Raw genomic sequence first — 21,908 nt, 5'->3', positions numbered from 1 at the left:
AAATGCTGAGTAACTGAGAAAATAATCAGTTGGAAATGATTAGATAATATGGGAAATTTCACACAGCATTTTGAAACTGGCTACAATACATAGAAGTAGTGAGGAAAGTGTGAGTCTCTCAAATGAACAAATAAGCAAACTGTAGGAGGTTAAATACTGACCTAAGTTCACTTAGCTTATTAGCAGGAGTAGAAGTCAAGGATTCTGGTTCTTATTGTAGGACTTTTCCCATTAGAGCACCTTAGGGAATTTCACATCCCTAGAGGCTGCCAAAATAGCTTCAGGAAGAAATTTTTACAATCTTATCGCCTGAGTCATTTCATGAAATTTTTGTTTAGCATTTAGAACCTGTTAAACTAGCTTCAGGAAGTAATTTTGATTGTTTTGTCTCCAACGTATGTATCTACAGCTTTTCAGAAAATCTCTAGCAATGGTAAAGTTCAGTTGTTTTTAAAAGAATCAATATTAGCTTTTCATAACATGATAGTTTCCTAACCTTTTCCTAACCTTTTCATAACATGATAGTTTCCATAACAGAGACAGCCTAACAATGATGAGTTGTATTTAATGGATTACCATTGTACTAAATACATTTTTTTTCTGATTAGGCTTCAGAATTAGAATTAAAATGTTTTGCTGAAATACAGCTTTACGGTTCCTCTGTTATTCTTCATAAAGGTAATTGATAATGTTCAATTAAATGTAATAAGGACATTTTAAAGTAATGAAGCTAATTCTTGCCTTACTTCAAAACAGAAATAGGAAAAAAATTGTTCATATTATGACCTGGGAAACAGTTGTTATGAAACATTAAAACTTATTAAATTGGCTGAGAGAGGTGGCTCACGCCTGTAATCCCAACACTTTGGGAGACCAAGGCAGGAGGATTGCTTGAGCCCAGGAGTTTGAGACCAGCCTGGGCAACAGGGAGAGCCCTCATCTCTGGGCAACGGAGAGAGACCCCAGGGCATGGCAGTGTGCCTGTGGTTCTAGCTACTTGGGAAGCTGAGGTGGAAGGATCATTTGAACCCACGAGGTCAAGGCTGCAGTCAGCCATCTTTGTGCTACTGCACTCCAGCTTGGGCAACAGAGCAAGACCCTGTCTCAAAAAAAAAAAAAAAAACAAAAAAACAAGTATTAAATAGTTTGACTGTTTTGTAGTTTATTTGCAAAATACCTGTTGTTGTACTCTGTCATAACAGAAAGCCTTTTCAAAACATTTGGAGTGTTCACACACACACTTTAGTGAAAATATTCTGTTTTCAAATAAAGATAAACTACACGAGCAATATATTTTGGGGGGGGGGGGTGCCTAGAAGTATCATCCTCAAATTTGCATAGAATAATCAATTTGTATAGCTAAATTATAGTCAGTCAGATGCCATTTTAAATCATTGAGCTTTCTATATCATCCAACTAATTCATAAAAGCCTAATACTCCAACATCATAAATGCATGCAGTACTTAACAAAAGATTGAGTAGGTATGAGTACACTCCTTTGAGTTTCTAACCAACCAATTTTTTTCAAAGGGAAAGATGCTTAGTACACTCATTGGTTACTTTTTCCTTTGAACTTCCATTGCCAAAACTCACAAGCTATAATAATATCTAACATTTACATAGCACTTACTGGCCAAACATGGTGGCTCACACCTGTAATCCTAGCACTTTGGGAGGCTGAGGCAGGTGGATCGCTTGAGCCCAGGAATTAGAGACCAGCTTGGGCAACATGGCAAAACCCCATCTCTACAAAAAAAAAAAAATACAAAAATTAGCCGGGTGTGATTGCACACAGCTGTAGTCCCAGCTACTCAGAAGATTGAGGTGGGAGGATGGCTTGAGCCCAGGAGGTAGAGGTTGCAGTGAGCGGAGATAGCACCACTGCACTCCAGCCTGGGCAACAGAGCTAGACCCTGTCTCAAAAAATAAAGAACATTTTTTAAAAAAAAAAGAAAAAAATTAAATATATATACATATATATATATATCAGTATTTACCATGTGTCAGACACTGTAAGCCCTGAACATACATTAATTGATTTAATCCTCACAGCTATCCCCTGAGCTACCTGAGAAGGTGAAATGACTTATAGAGCAAGTGGGAGACCAAGATTTGAATCCAGGTCATCTCCCTGTTCCTAGCCAATACATCATATTAGCTTTGATTGTACTCTTTTATCAATAAAATTGCATTTATACTTTAGCGTTGCTCTTGGCACACAGTGAGTTTTGTTACTTCTAAGTGTTCATGTTCCAATGTGGGACTTGAGGAATCCCGGCAGGATGGGGAGGAAGGGCCAGGGATGGGAGTGAGCAGACATGCTGGAGGCCCTGAGACAATCATTTCCCAACATGTGGTACAAGGATCCCATGGGGTACAGAGTGAGTCTAGACAGTCCACAAATATTTCAATAGTTACTGACTTACTTTAAGGTATAATAGAAAAAGATATAAATAACACATCAAACTTATGATTTTAGGTGCTGCCCATCATAATCCCAAAAGACACAGTCCTGAATGCCATAATCCCAAATGTTGAAATCCAGAATGATCAAAATCCCTAATGTCTAAAATCTCAAAAATCACAATCCCAAAAGATTAAAATCCCAAATGCTGAGATCCTGGAAGCTGAATTCTGGAAAAGGGGTTAGCGCATGTTCAGTTGTACGCAGGATAGTTACATTATGTTAGTCGCATCACGTTAGGCAGAGCTACCATGTCTTTATTTGGAAATTAAGTATGGTATAAGGGATGCATATGGGTGCCAAGTTAACAAGGGATCAACTTATCACTGTGTAAACACAGTGTAAATAGGAGAAGTATGGCATGAATTGGATTGAAATGGAAAGCAGGGCTCAGAGCCTTGAAGTCCAATACAGGACATCTAGATTTTATTCCAAGAGCCATGGCAAACCACTGAAGAATTTTTTTTTTTAGATGGAATCTCGCTCTGTCGCCCAGGCTGGAGTGCAGTGGTGTGATCTTGGCTTACTGCAAGCTCCGCCTCCTGGGTTCACGCCATTCTCCTGCCTCAGCCTCCCGAGTAGCTGGGACTACAGGCGCCCGCCACCGCGCCCGACTAATTTTTTTGTATTTTTAGTAGAGACGGGGTTTCACTGTCTTAACCAGGATGGTCTCGAACTCCTGACCTCGTGATCCGCCTGCCTCGGCCTCCCAAAGTGCTGGGATTACAGGTGTGAGCCACTGCGCCTGGTCTTTTATTTATTTATTTTTTTTGAAGACGGAGTTTCGCTCTTGTGGTCCAGGCTGGAGTGCAATGGCACGATCTCGGCTCACTGCAACCTCCGCCTCCCAGGTTCAAGCGGTTCTCCTACCTCAGCCTCCTGAGTAGCTAGGATTACAGGCACATGCCACCATGCCCGGTTAAGTTTTGTATTTTTAGTAGATGAGGTTTCACCGACTTGGCCAGGCTGGTCTCGAACTCCTGACCTTGTGATCCACCCGCCTCGGCCTCCCAAAGTGCTGGGATTACAGGCATGAGCCACTGCGCCCGGCCACCACTGAAGAATTTTAAGGAACAAAGTGGCATGATCCAATTTATGTTTTGAGAGGAATCGTCCCGATGCTGTGTGGATACTGGATTAAAGCTGGGTTTAGGAAGCAGGAAGATGACTGCAAGTAGTCCAGGCAAGAAATGATAGTGGCTTGGACTAGATGGTATTGGTGGAGATGGAAGGAAGTAGACAGATTCAAAATGTAATTTGGGGAAGACCCACTCAGGAGCCCCTCTCTCTCTGCAGGAGAGAGAACTATTCTCCTTTCTCTTTCTTTCGCCCATAAACCTGTGCTCTTAAACTCACTTCTTGTGTGTCCACGTCTTCAATTCCCTTGGTGTGAGACGATGAACCTCAGATATTTACCCCAGCGAACGATGCTGCTTCATTTTAGGGCCCCATCTGGGATCGTTTCTAATAGCTTTGAAGATCGCAACATTGGAATAGAGAAAAAACGTGCAGGACTCATGAAGAGCTGAAATGTTCAGGAACGTCAAACAGGAGTTAACTGCATGCACTACACCAATAGAAGTCTGAAGACGCAATTGGAGAAACTGATTGTTTTACCAAAGCTTTGACTGGAACTGTGCTTCCCTTTAAGGAATCGAGTTTGACTTGCAGAGCCAATAAAAGCCCCTTGGGGATGACTGGCCTCCTATCTTTTCTACACAGTCCCCATGCAGATTTCCTAACCTGTGACTAACCCTGCTTATTCCCCTGAATCAAGTAGTGATCTCCTGAAGCTTGGAAGAAACAAAAAGGGATGGGTAATGTAAAAATCTGGATCAATATGCCAGTTCTGGGCAATTATCCCTCAAATCCTGCCGGGTAATAAAAGTAAATAGGGTGCCCACAAAAAAAAAAAAGTTAGTTGGAGGTAGCATCTGTGGAACGAACTTATGATTTAGGTGTGGATAGTAAGGAATAAGGAAAAATAAAGAACTACTCTCAGTTTCCGGCTTCAACAAACTGAGTAAATGATGGTACCATTCCTGAAGTATTGGCAGCTGAGAAAAGAACAGTTATGGTCCCTTCAATGAGTCATTGAAGCTATCAGATGGATATAACCCTGGACCTCTGTGGAGGGTCAGAGATATGGATAAATATCAGGAAATCATAAGCATAAAGCCGCTTTTTAAAGCCAATAGTAGCTCACCTGATAAGATAATCTAGAGCTGTACTGTCCAATATGGTAGCCACTGGCCATATGTGGTAATATAAATTAATCAAAATTAAATAAAAGTTAGCCGGGCACAGTGGCTCATGTCTGTAATCCCAGCACTTTGGGAAGCCAAGGTGGGCAGACCACTTGAGGTCAGGAGTTCAAGACCTGCCTGGCCAACATGCTATAAAAAATACAAAAATTAGCCAGGCATGATGGCGCATTCTTATAATCCCAGCTACTCCGAAGGCTGAGGCAGGAGGATCACTTGAACCCAGCAGGCAGAGGTTGCAGTGAGCCAAGATTGCGTCACTGCACTCCAGCCTGCGTGGCAGAGCGAAACTCTCAATAAAAAATTAAATAAATAAAATTTAAAATTCCATCCCTCAGTCACACGAGCTACATTTCAAGTGTGTAGTCACCATATATAGCTAGTGGCTACTTCATCGGATGGTGCAGAAAGAGGACATGTCCATCGTCACAGGGAGTTCTACTGGACAGTGTTGGTATAGAGGAGGACGGGGGAACCTTGCATGAAGCCATGAGGAGTTCCCAATTTGGAATTAAGAGGAGAAGGATCTGATAGAGGAGATGAGAATTAGTGTCCAAATAAGTAGAAAACCAGGACAGAGAAGGCGGTCACAGAAGCCGGAGTCGAACTCTTTCAAAAGAGAGGAGGTCAACATTGCAGAATGTGGCTGAGATGTTAACATGAGTGTCCATTGGGTGTAGCAACAAGGAACGTGTTGGTGACCGTGAAGACACCTGTTTCCATGGGGTGATGGGGCTCTGTGAGGCAGATTGGAATGGGCTGAGGGCCAGTGGGAAACAAGGAGCTGGAGACAACATATGTACTCTCTGGATGATGTAACGTTGATTTTCAAGTGTGAATAAAAGTCAACGTGCTTGATTAAAAACTGTAGTGAGAGCTTCAAATTTCTTCCAGTGAAATTTGCCTTGGTGATAGGGTTGCCACAGTTAGCAAACAAAAATACAGGCCATCCAGTTAAATTTGAATTTTGGATAAACAATGAGTAATTTCTGAATATAAGCACAGTCATTCATCACTTAGCAATGGGAATATATTCTAAGAAATGTGTCCTTAGGCGACTTCGTCCTTGTGGAGAAACCAGATTGTATTTGCACAAACCTAGATGATAGAGCCCACTATACACTTAGGCTAATATGGTAGAACCTACGGCTCCTAGGCCACAAACCTGGACATCATAGTACTGTACTGAATATTGTAGGCAATTATAACGTAATAAGTATTTGTGTATCTAAACATATCTAAACATAGAAAAAGTACAGTGAGAATATAGTATAAAAGATAAAAAAATGGGCTGGGTGCAGTGGCTCATGCCTGTAATCCCAGCACTTTGGGAGGTCGAGGTGGGTGGATCACCTGAGGTCAGGAGTTTGAGACCAGCCTGACCAATATGATGAAACCCTGTCTCTTCCAAAAATACAAAAATTAGCCAGGCCTGGTGGCATGCACCTGTAATCCCAGCTACTCAGTAGGCTAAGACAGGAGAATAGCTTGAACCTGGGAGGCAGAGGTTGCGGTGAGCCAAGATCATGCTGTTGCACTCCAGCCTGGGCAACAAGAGTGAAACTGTGGCTCAAAAAAAAAAAAGCAAGATAAAAAATGTTACACCTGTGTGGGACACTTACCATGAACAGAGCTTGCAGGACTGGAAGTTGCTCTGATTGAGTCAGTGAGTGGGTCATGAATGAATGTGAAGGCCTAGGACCTTACTGTATACTAGCATAGACTTTATAAATACTGCATACTTGGGATACACTAAATTTATTAAAAATTTCTTCCTTTAATAATAAATTACCCTTAGCTTACTATAACATTTTTACTTTACAAAACTTTTTAATTTAAAACATATTTTATATATATATATATATATATATATATATATATATATATATAGTACTTTAAGTTCAGGGATACATATGCAGAATGTACAGGCTTGTTACATAGGTATACATGTGCCATGGTGGTTTGCTGCACCTATCAACCATTCATCTAGGTTTTAAGCCTCACATGCATTAGGTATTTGTCCTAATGCCCTCCCTCCCCTTGCCCCCCACCTCCAGACAGCCCCCAGTGTGTGTTGTTCCCCTCCCTCCTCCCTGTGTCCATGTGTTCTCATTGTTCAACTCCCACTTGTGAGTGAGAACATGCAGTGTTTGGTTTTCTGTTCCTGCGTTAGTTTGCTGAGAATGATGGCTTCCAGCTTCATCCATGTTCCTGCAAAGGACATGATCTCATTCTTTTTTATGGCTGCATAGTATTCCATGGTGTATATGTGCCACATTTTCTTTATCCAGTCCATCATTGATGGGCGTTTGGGTTGGTTCCAAGTCTTTGTTATTGTGAATAGTGCTGCAATAAACGTGTGTATGTGTCTTTATAGTAGAATGAATTTTTAAAAACTTTTTGACTCTTGCAATAACAGCTTAAAACACACATTGTACAGTTGTACAAAAATATTTTCTTTTCTTATTTATATTTCTTTCCTTCTATAAGTTTTTTTCTATTCTTAATTTTTTATTTTATTTTTTGCTTTTTAAACTTTTTTGTTGTTAAGAACTAAGACACAAACATGCACAGTAGCCTAGGCCTACATGGGGTCAGAATCATCAATATCACTGTCTTCCACCTCCACATCTTGTCTCTCTGGAAGGTCTGCAGGAGCAATAACATGCACAGAGCTGTCATCTCCTATGGTACTAATGCCTTCTTCTGGAATCCCTCCCGGAGGACCCACCTGAGGCTATTTTACAGCTAACTTTTATTTATAAATAGACGGAGCACACTGTAAAATCATGATAAAAAGTATAGTAAATACATAAACCAGTAACACAGTTGTTTATTATCATTATCAAGTATTACATATTATACATAACTGTATATGCTAGACTTTTATACGACTGCAATGCAGTAGGTTGATTTACACCAGCATCACCATAAACACATAAGGAATGCATTTCGCTATGACGTTATGACAGCTATGATGTCACTAGGCAATAGGAATTTTTCAGCTCTATTATAATCTTATGGGACCGCCATCATATATGCAGTTCATAGTTGACTGAAGTGTCATTATGTAGTGCCTGAGTTTGTATCCCAAATACTGCATGGACATAACAAAAATTATTCATCATTTTTCTTAAATTCAAAGTTAGGTGTCCTGTATTTTATCTGGTACTCTACTTAATGTGGATATTATCATTTAATTTCATTCTTGTCCAAAAGGTACTAAATGACATTTGAATAAACCAAAAAACTAAAAGTGCATTTATATAAAAACAATTCAGGTACTGAACACTTATGAAAAAATAATATTTATTTTAACTGGGTACTCTAGTGGGAGAAAAAATATTTTATTATCCTTTAAAGTATACACATCAAAGATAAACAGCACAAGATTTTAAAAAGCAAAAATCACCCTTTGACGTTTTCATTTACAAACGACACTATCAGCTGATCGTCAACCTATTTACTCATATTTCCATTCCACTTGGGTGAAATAAAGCAAGAGTGTCCTTCGAATGTTACATCAGTAATGTATTTTCCATTCACCAGCCCCTTAGAGTTGGGTTTTCTGATCCTCTCTCAGAAGGCTGAGCTACCCACCTAGTGTTATGGTTTGAATGATAAATTTGAATGACAAGCATGAGGCATGTCAGGGTTGTGGGCATGGGGGAGAAGAGGAAGAAGGAGAAGCCCTCTCCAACTGCAGTGACCTGTGGCTCCTCAGATGCAGCAGAAGGGCACTACTGGGTAAAAATGCCAGCCACCTGCCTTTGGAGGCCTCCGCCTGCGGAAAATAAACATTCTCTCTTCCAATGCTTCTTAAGTGCGAGGTTTTAAAAACCCCAGTTGAAAAAGCCTTCTGCTTCAAGAAGGCCTATGTATTAGGCTGCAGTACTGATCCGGGTTTCCATAAACCACCTGAATTCCTTCTCTTAACCACTTTAAGCACTATGCTTTCAAAGATCATTTCCGGCTATTGCCAAGATGTAGCAATAAAACCCCTTAATTCGAACGTGCCCAGAATTGTGACACCAGAATGGATGTCATCTATCCCAGTCTTCTGTTATCAGGACTGAGTGCCCTGTGGACAGATGCCCATCCATTTCTGCTGTGGGTTCTACTGGCCTCTGCAAGGATGCCACTGTCCTCATGGAACGCTAAAAAGAGCTTTTAGAATAAAGGTACAACTTTATGATCTGGTTTTGTGATTTTTAAAAAAATTAAGCTTACCTCAAAAAATATATCTGCAAAGATGATTTGAAAAAAAAAAACTCATGACATTATCAACAGAATATATGCATTCACCTGTTAGATGCTAAATGCTCACTATGAGAATTACAGAGAAGCATAAAATGAGGTCTCTGCTTTCAAGAAATTTGTAGTAGGAAAAAACAAATTGGCCGGGCACAGTGATGCATATCCGTAGTCCTAGCTACTCAGGAGGCTGAGGCAGGAGGATGGCTTGAGGCTGCAGTGTGGTCGTGAGTATGCACTGTGATCGTGCCTGTGAATAGTCACTGCCCTCCAGCCTGGGAGACACAGCGGTACCCAGCCTCTAAAAAATATTTCAAAAGAAATTTGTAGTAAACAAGAGAAATAAGACACGCCAAATAATAGGTTAAATAGCAGGGCATGGCAGTACATTATTGCATGCATTGTATTTTATACATGGGAAAATATAATGATATTTCAAGAATTTTTACTTGCTAATTTTATGATTGTTGGAAACATTAAAATTGTGAAGGCTGAACTTGTCTCTGCAGCTGGAAGAGCTGGGCAGAGGAAAATTCTCCAAGGAAAGAATGAAATGGGGAAGGCAAAACAGCCCAGCTGCAGAGGCAGAGGGGAAGATGAGGAACACTCTTCATGAATATTTTCCTCATCTTGAAGCTTTTCTTATTAAACTATTTTCCTTGTTAGTATTTTCTTCTCCAGATGTTCTTCAAAAACTTTTCATGTACACATTCCTCAAATTACTTCATAAGTAATTTGTTCATAAAATCTTCATGAAATTTGTTCATAAAATTTTATGAAACATCCTTATGAATATTCAACAACTATCTTTATGAATATATTCTTCTTGATTATGAATATTTTAATACATTTGTAAGAATAATATACTTGAATGAATAGAGCACTGTTTATTTGTAAAGAATCTGTTTTTGAAGCAATAGATGTTGAATATGTTCATGCACATAATAAACATATCAATGATCCCACATTCAAACAAATTTTCTGAACACCTACAATGTTCTAAAACCTGACAGTAAAGGGATGGACAATGTAGGCATGGTTCTTGCCCTCATGGGGCTTACATTCTTTGTGAGGAATATGTTTTTTTGTTTTGTTTTTTGTTTTTGAGACAGAGTTTTGCTCTGTCCCCCAGGCTGGAGTGCAGTGGCACGATCTCAGCTCACTGCAACCTCCGCCTCCCAGGTTCAAGAGATTCCTCTCACGCCTCAGCCTCCTGAGTAGCTGGGATTACAGGCACCTGCTACCACACTCGTCTAATTTTTGTATTTTTAGTAGAGACAGGGTTTTGCCAAGTTGGCCAGGCTGGTCTCGAACTCCTGACCTCAGGTGATCCGCCTGCCTCGGCCTCCCAAAGTGCTGGGATTACAGATGTGAGCCATGGCGCCTGGCCCAGAATACTTTTTTTTTTTTTTTTTGAGACAGAGTCTCACTCTGTCGCCCAGGCTGAAGTGCAGTGGCACAATCTCGGCTCACTGCAAGCTCTGCCTCCCGGGTTCACGCCATTCTCCTGCCTCAGCCTCCCGCGTAACTGGGACTGCAGGCGCCTGCCACCACGCCTGGCTAATTTTTTGTATTTTAATAGAGATGGGGTTTCACCGTGTTAGGATGGTATCAATCTCCTGACCTCGTGATCCACCCACTTCAGCCTCCCAGTGTTGGGATTACAGGCGTGAGCCACTGTTCCTGGCCGAATATGTTTTCAATAAAGGGAAAAGTGTTGTGTACATTCCTACAACTAAGAGTATTAGTGAAGAATGTACTCACGTGCCCTCTGTCTCTGCCACTCAATGTTCCCCATCTTTCCCCCAGCAAAAAGTCTTCTTTCTGCCCAACTGACTGTATCACAGTAGCAGAGATTCAAGGCGGAGGATAATCAAGTATTCCTTGAGACGCTATTATGAATATAAAATGAAAATTGGCCTATCAAAGTTTTGCAGAAATCCTCAAAACCTAAAAAAAGAAAGAAAAAACCCATACCCATCATCCCATCCCAGATAATAGCAATTGTTGTAAAGTTTATAAATTGTTTTTATAAAAATATTTGGAGACCTGGCTTGGGAAATGGCTTCCAATGAATATCCTTCATAAAAAATGTGTTCTCCACCATTCTGCTCTCAGGCACTGACATCCAGTGGGCACCACATGTCAGCTGAGATACCTGAGACTTTATGGTGCAAAAAAAGAGAAGGGGAGTAAAGAGTGAGAGAACATTAAAGCCTGCCAGGGCCAAATGTGGAAGTAGAGGAGGGCCCTCTACCAGCTCGTGTTACACTCGCCTGGGAGGGATCTCAGCAGGGCCACTTGTGCGCCAACGTCTTATACAGTTTTAGTAAGTGGCTCTCCTCTAACTATCACTTCCAGGTGAACAAGGAGAGACTGGAGCACCTTGTAGTGCAAGAAAGTAAGGGCTTCAAGCAACAACAACAAAAACAGTAGTGGAGCTGATGCAGGGCAGGTGAGCCTCAAAATTGAGGCTTAGCCTGGGAGAGTTCTTGGCTCTGCTGAGGAAAGAATTCAAGGGGAAACCAGTGGTGTTAGACAGCAACTTTTTTTTTTGAGAGGGTGTGTTGCTCTGTCACCCAGGCTGGAGTGCAATGGTGCAATCTCGGCTCACTGCGACCTCCATCTCCTGGGTTCAAGTGATTCTCCTGCCTCAGCCTCCCGAGTAGCTGGGATTATAGGTGCCCACCACCATGCCCGGCTAATTTTTGTATTTAGCAGAGACGGGGTTTCACTAGTTGGCCAAGCTGGTCTCAAACTCCTGACCTCAAATGATCCGCCCACCTTGGCCTCCCAATGTGTTGGGATTACAGGTGTGAGCCACCGCACCTGGCCTAGACAGCTACTTTTACTGAAGCAGCAGTGTATAAGCAGCAGCAGAGGTACTGCTCTTTGTGGAGCAGGGCTACCCCACAGCAAATGTGCCCAGAGTAGCAGCTCAGAGGCAGTTCTGCAGTCAGATTTATGCCTAATTTTAATTATATGTAAATTAAGGGGCAGATTATGCAGACAATTCTTTAAAAAGTGTGGTAACTTCCAGGTTGTCAAGTTGTTGTCATAGAAAGGTGTGGTAACTTCCATATGTTGCCATGGCACACTGGTGGGTGTGTCTTATAGAAAGGTGCTTCTGCCCCATCTCTGTTTTAGCTAGTCCTCAATTTGGTTCAGTGTCCAAGCCCTGCCTCTGGAATTGAGTCCAGTCTCCTACCTCAGAGTCACGGCAAAAGGACATGCAATCCAATGGAAAGAGCTCCTATGGCCAAAGTTGGAACTATTTTAAAAAGTAATAACCCAGTGTTCGATTACAACCCAAAGTATTTTAAAAACGCAGGAGTCTACCCCGATATGAGTACCTAATTGAATAAATATCAATCATGGGGGAGTACAGAAAAATCTCCTGTGCAAAATAATTTTAACCAATCTATGTTGCCACCCTTACCCTCAAGAAGCATAACTCCTCACTTCTTAGGTATGGCCTATGTATGGTGACTTCCTTCTAAAGAGCACAGTGTGGAAAGTGGGGAGTGGAGGGAGGAACTTCCCAGTGGGGAAACTAGATAAACACTACCAGATGACCAGGTGACCAAGGTCAACAGCAACAGTGATGTCATGCTGCTAGCATGTGCCCGTGATATGATGTGATGAAAATGGCACTTCACCTCTGTGATCTTCCTCCCAAAAAACACAGAATCCCAGTCTAATCATGAGAAAAACATCAGACGAATCATAATTGAGGGGTATTGTACAAAATGCCTGAGCAGTACACCTCAAAATTGTCAGAGTTGTCAAAACAAGGAAAGTCTAAGAAACTCACAGTCTAGGGGAATCTAAAGAGACATGATGATTAAATGTTATATATCCTGGATGGGATTCTGGAGAAGAAAAGGAAATTAGGTAAAAACTAAGGACATCTGAATAAAGTAGGGACTTTGGTTAATAACGAGGCATCAATATTGGTGTATTAGCTGTCACAAATGTACCATGCTAAGGTAATATGCTAATGATATGGTTCACATCTGTGTGCCCACCACATCTCATGGTGAAATGTAATCCCCAGTGTTGGAGATGGGGCCTGCTGAGAGGTGATTAGGTCATGGGGACAGATCCCTCATGCCTTGGTGCTGTCCTCTTGATAGTGAATTCTCATGAGATCTGGTTGTTTAAAAGTGTGTAGCACCTTCCCCCAACTCTCTCTCTTGCTCCTGCTCTGGCCATGTGAGACTCCTGCTTCCACTTCACCTTCCACCATGACTATAACCTTCCTGAGGCCTCCCCAGAAGCTGAGCAGATGCCATCACCAAGCTTCTTTGTAAAGCCTGCAGAACTGTGAGCCAATTAAACCTGTTTTCTTTATAAATTATCCAGCCTCAGGTGTAAATAACAATGCAAGAATGGCCTAATACAGTTAATAACAAAGGAAACAGGGTGCTAGGCTTTTGTGAACTCTGTATTGTCATCCTAATTTTTTGTAAATCTAAAACTGTTCTAAAAAATAACATTTAGGTTGGGCACAGTGGCTCACGCTTATAATCCCAGCACTTTGGGAGGCTGAGGTGGGTGGATCTCCTGAGGTCAGGAGTTTGCGACCAGCTTGGCCAATGTGGTGAAACCCCTTCTCTACTAAAAATACAAAAAATTAGCTGGGCGTGGTGGTGGGCACCTGTAATCCCAGCTAATTGGGAGGCTGAGACAGGAGAATTGCTTGAACCTGGAAGGTGGAGGTTGCAGTGAGCCGAGACCGTGCCACTGAACTCCAGCCCGGGCAACAAGAGCGAAACTGCGGCTCATAAACAAATAAATGAACAAAACATTTAAATAATACTATTTAGTGATAAAAAAAAAAAGAAGGAAATCCTGTCATTTGCGACAACATAGGTGGAAGAGGAGGACATTATATGAAGCGAAATAAGCCAGACACAGAAAGACACATTTCTTGTGCTCTCACTTATGTGTGGGAGCTAAAAATTAAAACAATCGGACTCATGGAGATAGAGGATAGAATGATGGTTACCAGAGGTTGGAAATCAAAGCAAATAGGCAGGGGTGAAGTGGGGATGGATAATGGGTATAAAAATATAGTTATATAGAATGAATAGATCTAGTATTTGATAGCTACGTAGATGTAGATCTAGAGAGATATTTAGTTTAAGGAATTGGCTTACACAGTTGTTGGAACTGGCAAGTCAGAAATATGCAGGGCAGGCCAGCAAGCTGGAAATTCCAGCCAGTCATAGTTTCAGTCTTGGGTCCAAATTTTGGAGGGCAGTAGGATGGAAACATGGGCAAGGTATCTATGTTGCTGACTGAGAATTCCTCCTTCTCTGGGAAACCTCAGTCTTGATACTTAAAGTCTTCAACTGAGTGGGTGGGACAAGCCCCGTCCAAGTTATGGAGAATAATTTGCTTTACTGAGAATCAACACAATTTAAATAGCATAATTTAAGATTAGACAAGTTTACGTATATAAAAAGCTAAACACATTCTATATGGAGAAGAAAGAAGACTAATAGTACCCAAGGCCAATATATGTAAGACTTTATATCTACTCCTCAATAGGATAAGTTGACCAGAGAGAGTAATCTGTAACTCTTACTCTATCACCAGTTATTCAGTGGCTGACAACATTTTTCTACACTCTGTACCACTGATGGAAAATACCCATGATTGTCAGCTGTGGCCATAAGACCCTGGAGATTCAATTCTCTGATGAGGTCAACTTGCCCTGAGTCTGTGAAATGTTATACCAGGCATTTGCTGAACTTGAAGGGAGCAGTAAGCAGTGACAGAATAATAAATATTATCACTGACCTGTATCAGTTGTGCAAATGCCAGGAAAATCATTTCAAGGTGATTTCTCAGGTATTTGTAATAGATCATAAATCAAAAATGGTTGCTCACTGATAACACTTTTCACTCCAACTTGAATAACTAGAGTATTCCTTGGATTATAAATATAAGTTGAAAGTTTTTCTCAAAAATATAAATATGTCTATTTTAAATAATCCAGCAAAGACTGGACAAAAAAAATTTTGAATTCCCACAGTTACTTCTTACTTTTTAAATGTTATCCAAGAGAAATTCTAAACTTAGTAAGAAACCCTTTCTAAAATGTAGAAATGGAGTCAAGGATGAATTTCCCCCTTTTTTTTATTTTTTAATTTTTTTGAGAAGGAGTTTCATTATTGTCGTCCAGGCTGGAGTGCAATGGCACGATCTCGGCTCACCACAACCTCCACCTCCCAGGTTCAAGCGATTCTCCTGGCTCAGCCTCCTGAGTAGGGATTACAGGCATGCGCCACCACGCCCAGCTAATTTTGTATTTTTAGTAGAGGTGGGGTTTCTCCATGTTGGTCAGGCTGGTCTGGAACTCCCGACCTCAGGTGATCTGCCTGCCTCAGCTGCCCAAAGTGCTGGGATTACAAGCGCGAGCCACCGCGCCCAGCCAAATTTTCCATTTTTCTTTTTCTTTTTTCTTTTTGACATGGAGTCTAGCTCTTTCACCAGGCTGGAGTGCAGTGGCACGATCTTGGCTCACTGCAACCTCCGCCTCCCAGGTTCAAGCGATTCTCCTGCCTCAGCCTCCTGAGTAGCTGGGATTACAGGCACGTGCCGCCAAGCCCAGCTAATTTTTGTATTTTTAGTGGAGATGGGGTTTCACCATGTTGGCCAGAATGGTCTTGATCTCCTGACCTCATGATCTGCCCATCTCGGCCTCCCAAAGTGCTGGGATTACAGGTGTGAGCCATGGCGCCCCGCTGAATTTTCCATTTTGGATTGGACATTCACAGTGGTAGTAAACCCCACTACACTCTAGGAATCAGTAATCAGCAGAAATATTTGTGAAGTAGAAATGCCTTCTGAATACCTCATTCTCAGCATTTTTATCTAAATAATTCTAGCATCCTAACCCGTTAAAATCTATTCTCCACACCCACTTAATTAGCTGTGGAATCATAGACATTACATGCCAGGGAGTGTGAAAGCCCCTCAGGGAGGGGTCCAAAATAGTCAGGATTCTTCAGAGAAATAGAACCAATAGGATATATATGTGTGTGTGTATGTGTGTGTCTGTGTGTGTGTACAAATAGTTGGCTTTGCATATAGGGATGATTTCAGCTTAGCATAAGGAAAAACATTGTCTTCAATTTCTCACCATTTGAGCTAGTTAGCAATATACACATACGTACATACACACACATACACACATATGAGATTTATTTTAAGGAATTTAATTATGTGATTGTGAGGGCTAGCAAGCTTGAAATTTGTAGAGCAGGCCAGCAGGCTAGAAACTCAGGCAGGAATTGATGCTGAAGTCGTAAAACATTTCCTTCTTCTCTGAGGAACCTCAGTTTTTGCTCTTAAGACCTTCCACTGATTGGATGTGGCCCACCTGCATTATGGAGGGTAACATACTTAAGTCAACTGATTGTAAATGTTAATCATATCTATAAAACCCCATCACAGCAGCATATAGATTAGTGTTTGACCAAACAAATGGGTGCCATAGCCTAGCCAAGTGGACATGTAATTTTAGCCATCACAGGGTCATCGGCTGAGAGCCCCCTACTCATGTACCTCCTGCCTGGATTGCCTTTCCCTGAGATATTTGCAGAGCTGATTCTTTCGGTTAAATACTTATGTCTGGGCTCAAATGCTGTCTTCACAGAGCTTTCCCTGGCTGCGCCATCTCTTGCTCAGCTCCCTTCCCACCCCGTTCTCTCTATCATGTGCCCTGCTTTGGTTTCTTCATGACAATTTCATTTTCTTCATGGAAATTAATTTTTTTTTGCTTGTTGGTTATCTGCCCCACTAGAATGTAAATTCTATTACGGCAAATCCATGACTATCTCATTGATCACCTGCTCATGTCCAGAACAGGGCTTGGCATATAGTAGGCATTCAATTCATATTTGCAGAATTAATTCATAAGCCCAATGAGGCAGGTGCCTCATTCTATTGCTAACTAGCTCAAATGATGAGAAATTGAAGACAGTGTTTTTCCTTATGCTAAGATGAAATCATCCCTATACGAAAAGCCAACTATTTGTCCTAGATTTGTCTTCTGGACCACACAAAATAATTCTGTTCTTCATTCTATATCCCTAAACATTGGAACACCGTGCTCTTGCCTGCAATGACTTCTTTCTTCTCATGGCCAAGTGCCTTCAATTCCTCTGTATTATGGTTTCCAAGATCTACCCTATCTTGTTTGCAACCAGTTGAAAAATCTCTCTCTCAAAGTGAGCCTGCCAGAGGGAAACACAAAATTTGGGGTGTGTTGTCACCAATGCAAGAAGCCAGCCTACCACTTCCAAGGCCTGAACAATAAAATTCTATTAGTTTTTTATTTTTGTTTGTTTGTTGAGACAAGGTCTCACTAGTCAGGCTGGAGTGCAGTGGCACGATCTCGGCTCACGGCAACCTCTGCCTCCCAGGTTCAAGCAATCCTCCTGCCTCAGCCTCCCAAGTAGCTGGGATTGCAGGCGCCCACCACCATGCCCAGCTAATTTTTTTTTTTTTTTGAGACTGAGTCTCGCTCTGTCGCCCAGGCTGGAGTGCTGTAATGCAATCTCAGCTCACTGCAACCTCCGCCTCCCGGGTTCAAGCAATTCTCTGCCTCAGCCTCCCTAGTAGCTAGGATTACAGGCGCCTGGCTAACTTTTGTATTTTTAGTAGAGACGGGGTTTCACCATCTTGGCCAGATTGGTCTTGAACTCCTGACCTCGTGATCCACCCGCCTCAGCCTCCCAAAGTGCTGAGATTACAGGCGTGAGCCACTGTGCTGGGCCGATATTTGTATTTTTAGTAGAGACAGGGTTTCGTCATGTTGGCCAGGCTGGTCTTGAACTCCTGACCTTATGTGATCTGCTCACCTCAACCTCTCACAGTGCTGGGAGTACAGGTGTGAGCCACCACACCCGGCCACACATAGTCAATTTCAAAGACAATAATCAAGTGCAAGACTTATGATTCCGGATTTGGAGATACTTCCATGGTATCCCACTGCTCTACAGTGGGGTGGGGGAGTGGGTGGGGGAGTCTTTCCTGGGTAGCAGGGGTGGGCGTGTGGGAGGGAGGTTGAGGGTGGGGGTGTGGGAGGGAGGTTAAGTGTGAGGGAATGGGAGGGAGGTTGAGGGTGGGGATGGGGGTGGGAGGGAGGTTGAGAGTGGGGGTGCGGAGTGGGAGGGAGGCTGAGGGTAGGGCTGGGGGGTGGGGAAAATCTTTCCTGGGGCCCCCGAGGGTGCAGGCTGCAGATACTCCTGGGTCCTGCGCCTAGGAGGGCAGCTTTAGCTGCACTGGGAAGGCAGATACTGCCTGCTCCCGGCCCTCCCCCAAGAGCATAGGGAGACTCTGATCCACAGCTGCAGTTTGGGAGGCTGTAGCCCCGCCCAGGAGAGTGGGGCTCCTTCCTGCTCCCTAGAGCAGGAGGCCTGGGTCTGCAGCTGTGGTTCGGGCAGCTGCAGCACCTGGCAGCTCCTACCGCAACTCAGAAGTTGCCATTAACTGAGATGGGGAAGGCTGAGGAAGGAGCAGTTTGGGGAAATGAAGGAAGAAGAAAAAATATTGGGAGCTCAGTTTTGAACAGGATAAGTTCAAACCATAAGATTTCTACGTGAAGTGTTGAGTAGGCAGTTGGATATGTAAGTTTAGAGTTCAGGACAGAGGCGCAGACTTGGAAATGCAAAGTTGAGACTCATTAACACATAATAATACTTGGCATTTGTAGATTGTCAAATGCTATTCAAATACAAAGCTTCATCACCTAGCAATTGCTCATGAATATAACACAACAGCAAACATTGGCCCACTTAAATTCTCTGATTAGAACACTAAAGATCCTTTTTGACAGATACTTTTAGCAGAACACTTTTTTTGTTTTTCAGAAAAGCGTGGCATATGCAAGTCTTTTACATTTTTCCTGTTGTACATCTTAACTATTTTATTGCTGATTTTAAATATAACGAAGTTCTGAAATTCTTAATTTATTATAGGCTTATGAAATACTATCAATCGGAAATTCTAAGAAGGCCGTGTAATTATATCTTCTTTGAGAATGCTTATCTTCCCAGAAATTGAAAAGCTCAAATGTGAAATGCACAGTCTTAAAGAAGCATGCAGCTGCTAGGTCAGCCCTGTCCTGATAATAATCGTTTACCAAAGGATATTCTGCCAATCTTTGACAAGAAACATGCTGGTAGTCTTAAAATATACACACAAACACTCCACCTTGGAAGGAGAATTGGAAGAAATCACCAGTAAGACTGAACTACTGAAAAATTGATTATCTGAGGATGAAACAATTAATGAAAAACAAAAGATGAAGGCATAGGGGGAAAATCTCAAGATTAATTATTGGGGGAACCCACCCCCAATATATCAACATAGGTTCTTTCTATTTTCCATAAGTGTCAGCTGGCTGAGAAATAAAGAGAAAGAGTACAAAGAGAAGAATTTTACAGCTGGGCCACCAGGGGTGACATCACATATTGGTAGGACCATGATGCCCACCTGAGCCTCAAACCAGCAAGTTTTTTATTAAGGGTTTCAAAAGGCGAGAGGTGTAAGAACAGAGAGTAGGTACAAAGATCACATGCTTCAAAGGACAAAAAGCAGAACAAAGATCACATGCTTCTGAGGGAACAGGACAAAAGGCAAAAGCAGAACTACTGATAAGAGTCCAACAAAGATCACAAGACAAAGGGCAAAAGCAGAACTACTGATAAGGGTCTATGTTCAGCCGTGCACATATTGCCTCAGTAAACATCTTAAACAACAGAAAACAGGGTTCAAGAGCAGAGAACTGGTCTGACCACAAATTTACCAGGGCGTTTTTTCCCCACCCTAGTAAACCTGAGGGTACTGCAGGAGACGAGGGCGTATCTCAGTCTTTATCTCAACTGCATAAGACAGACACTCCCAGAGTGGCCGTTTACAGACCTCCCCCCAGGAATACATTCCTTCCCCAGGGTATTAATATTAATATTCCTTGCTAGGAAAAGAATTTAGTGATATCTTCCCTACTTGCACGTCCGTTTATAGGCTCTCTGCAAAAAGAAAAATATGGCTCTTTTTGCCTGACCCCGCAGGCAGTCAGACCTTATGGTTGTCTTCCCTTGTTCCCTAAAAATCGCTGTTATTCTGTTCTTTTTCAAGGTGCACTGATTTCATACTGTTCAAACACACATGTTTTACAATCAATTTGTACAGTTAACACAATTATCACAGTGGTCCTGAGGTGACATACATCCTCAGCTTATGAAGATAACAGGATTAAGAGATTAAAGACAGGCATAAGAAATTTAAAAAGTGTTATTTGGGAAATGTCCATGAAATCTTCACAATTAATGTTCCTCTGCCGCGGCTCCAGCTGGTCCCTCCGTTTGGGTTCCCTGACTTCCCACAACAATTAATATGAAGCTACTGAAAATCTTGAAGTTATGGCAAAGATCATAATATCTGTTTTGCTATTACATATCTACATGTCAAGTCATAAACACACAAATAGAAATATTTGGGGTCATAAAACGCAATCTTTGGAAATATTGGGGTATCAGTACTCAAAAATAAATTCTTGAATTTCTGGTTCTGGAAATGGTGGAGTGGCTTGTATTGGACTAACTCTTCTTCAGGTAATTATTATAAAACTCTAGACAAATATAAAATTTAATTATTTGAAGACCCTGGAAAAAAATCACCAAAGTTAGGTAGAAAGTGGAGGGGAGGCTGGGCACAGTGGCTCACACCTGTAATCCCAACACTTTGGGAGGCTGAGGCAGGCAGATCACCTGAGGTCAGGAGTTCGAGACCAGCCTGGCCAACATGGGGAAACCCTGTCTCTACTAAAAATACAAAAAATTAGCTGGGTGTACTGGCACATGCCTATAATCCCAGCTACTTGGGAGGCTGAGGAAGGAGAACTGCATGAACCCGGAGGCCAGTGTACTCCAGCCTAGGCAACAGAGCAAGACTTCGTTTCAAAAAAAAAAAAGTGGAGGGCATTTGACACTTGAAATAAGAAAACCACCCACACTGAATGAGATTCATGTTTATACAGCTGCTCCCTGAGGGCACACCCCAGTGCACAAGTTGTGGAATGGCTAGGACTGAGCAGAAATTGCAGTGCTTTTGACTTGTCAGAGGATGGAGTCTGGGGCTGCCAAAGGACCTGGAACTCGAGGGGAGGGACCTTGGAAAAGAGGGAGCCACAAAGAGGAAACCCTAAAATTTGTGTTTAAACTCACTTTGAATTCTTGGCTGACACCTGAACAGGGCTTAATGAGATGAGACTCTAAAGATGTCAACGTAAAGCAACAGCTGGAAAGTGTCAAAAACAAAGCAAACATCTCATCGGCTGCGCACTGCAAGGGAGATGGAATTTGGAGTTTGCATAGCACTAAGGCCATGCCCTGAGAGTAAATTGTATGTTCTACATCTAAGGAATTCACCCTAAAACTAGTGCCAAAGCTAAAATGAATGCATCTTTAGAAAGTGTAATACTAAGCATCCACGAATTTAAGGTGATTCGTCGAAAAAGCAATTGATTATTTAAAACAGAAAGCAACACTCAGTTAAGAAAGATAAAATCCAAAACTCTTCAACATATTATTCATCATGTACAATATACAAACAAAATAGTAGCTATTTAAGTAAATAAGACTAGTACCATGAGGTTAAGAGGAGAAGCAGTCTATAGAAAAAGATGTGAGATGGCTCAGATGTTGGAAAGAGCTGACAAGAACTTTAAAACAGCTATTATAAATATTCAAAGACCTAAGGAAAATATTGTCATCATAAATAAAGATATAGAGAATTTCAACAGAATATGGAAACTATTTAAATGATCCAAGTTTAAAAGTCTAGAACTGAAAATAGAAGGCTTTAAAATAAAATAAAACACCATGGGAAAGGCTTACCAGCAGAT

Source organism: Pan troglodytes, chromosome 5, assembly GCF_028858775.2.
Source record: "Pan troglodytes isolate AG18354 chromosome 5, NHGRI_mPanTro3-v2.0_pri, whole genome shotgun sequence".
Lineage (NCBI taxonomy): Eukaryota > Metazoa > Chordata > Mammalia > Primates > Hominidae > Pan > Pan troglodytes.
This window is presented reverse-complemented; position numbering follows the sequence as displayed.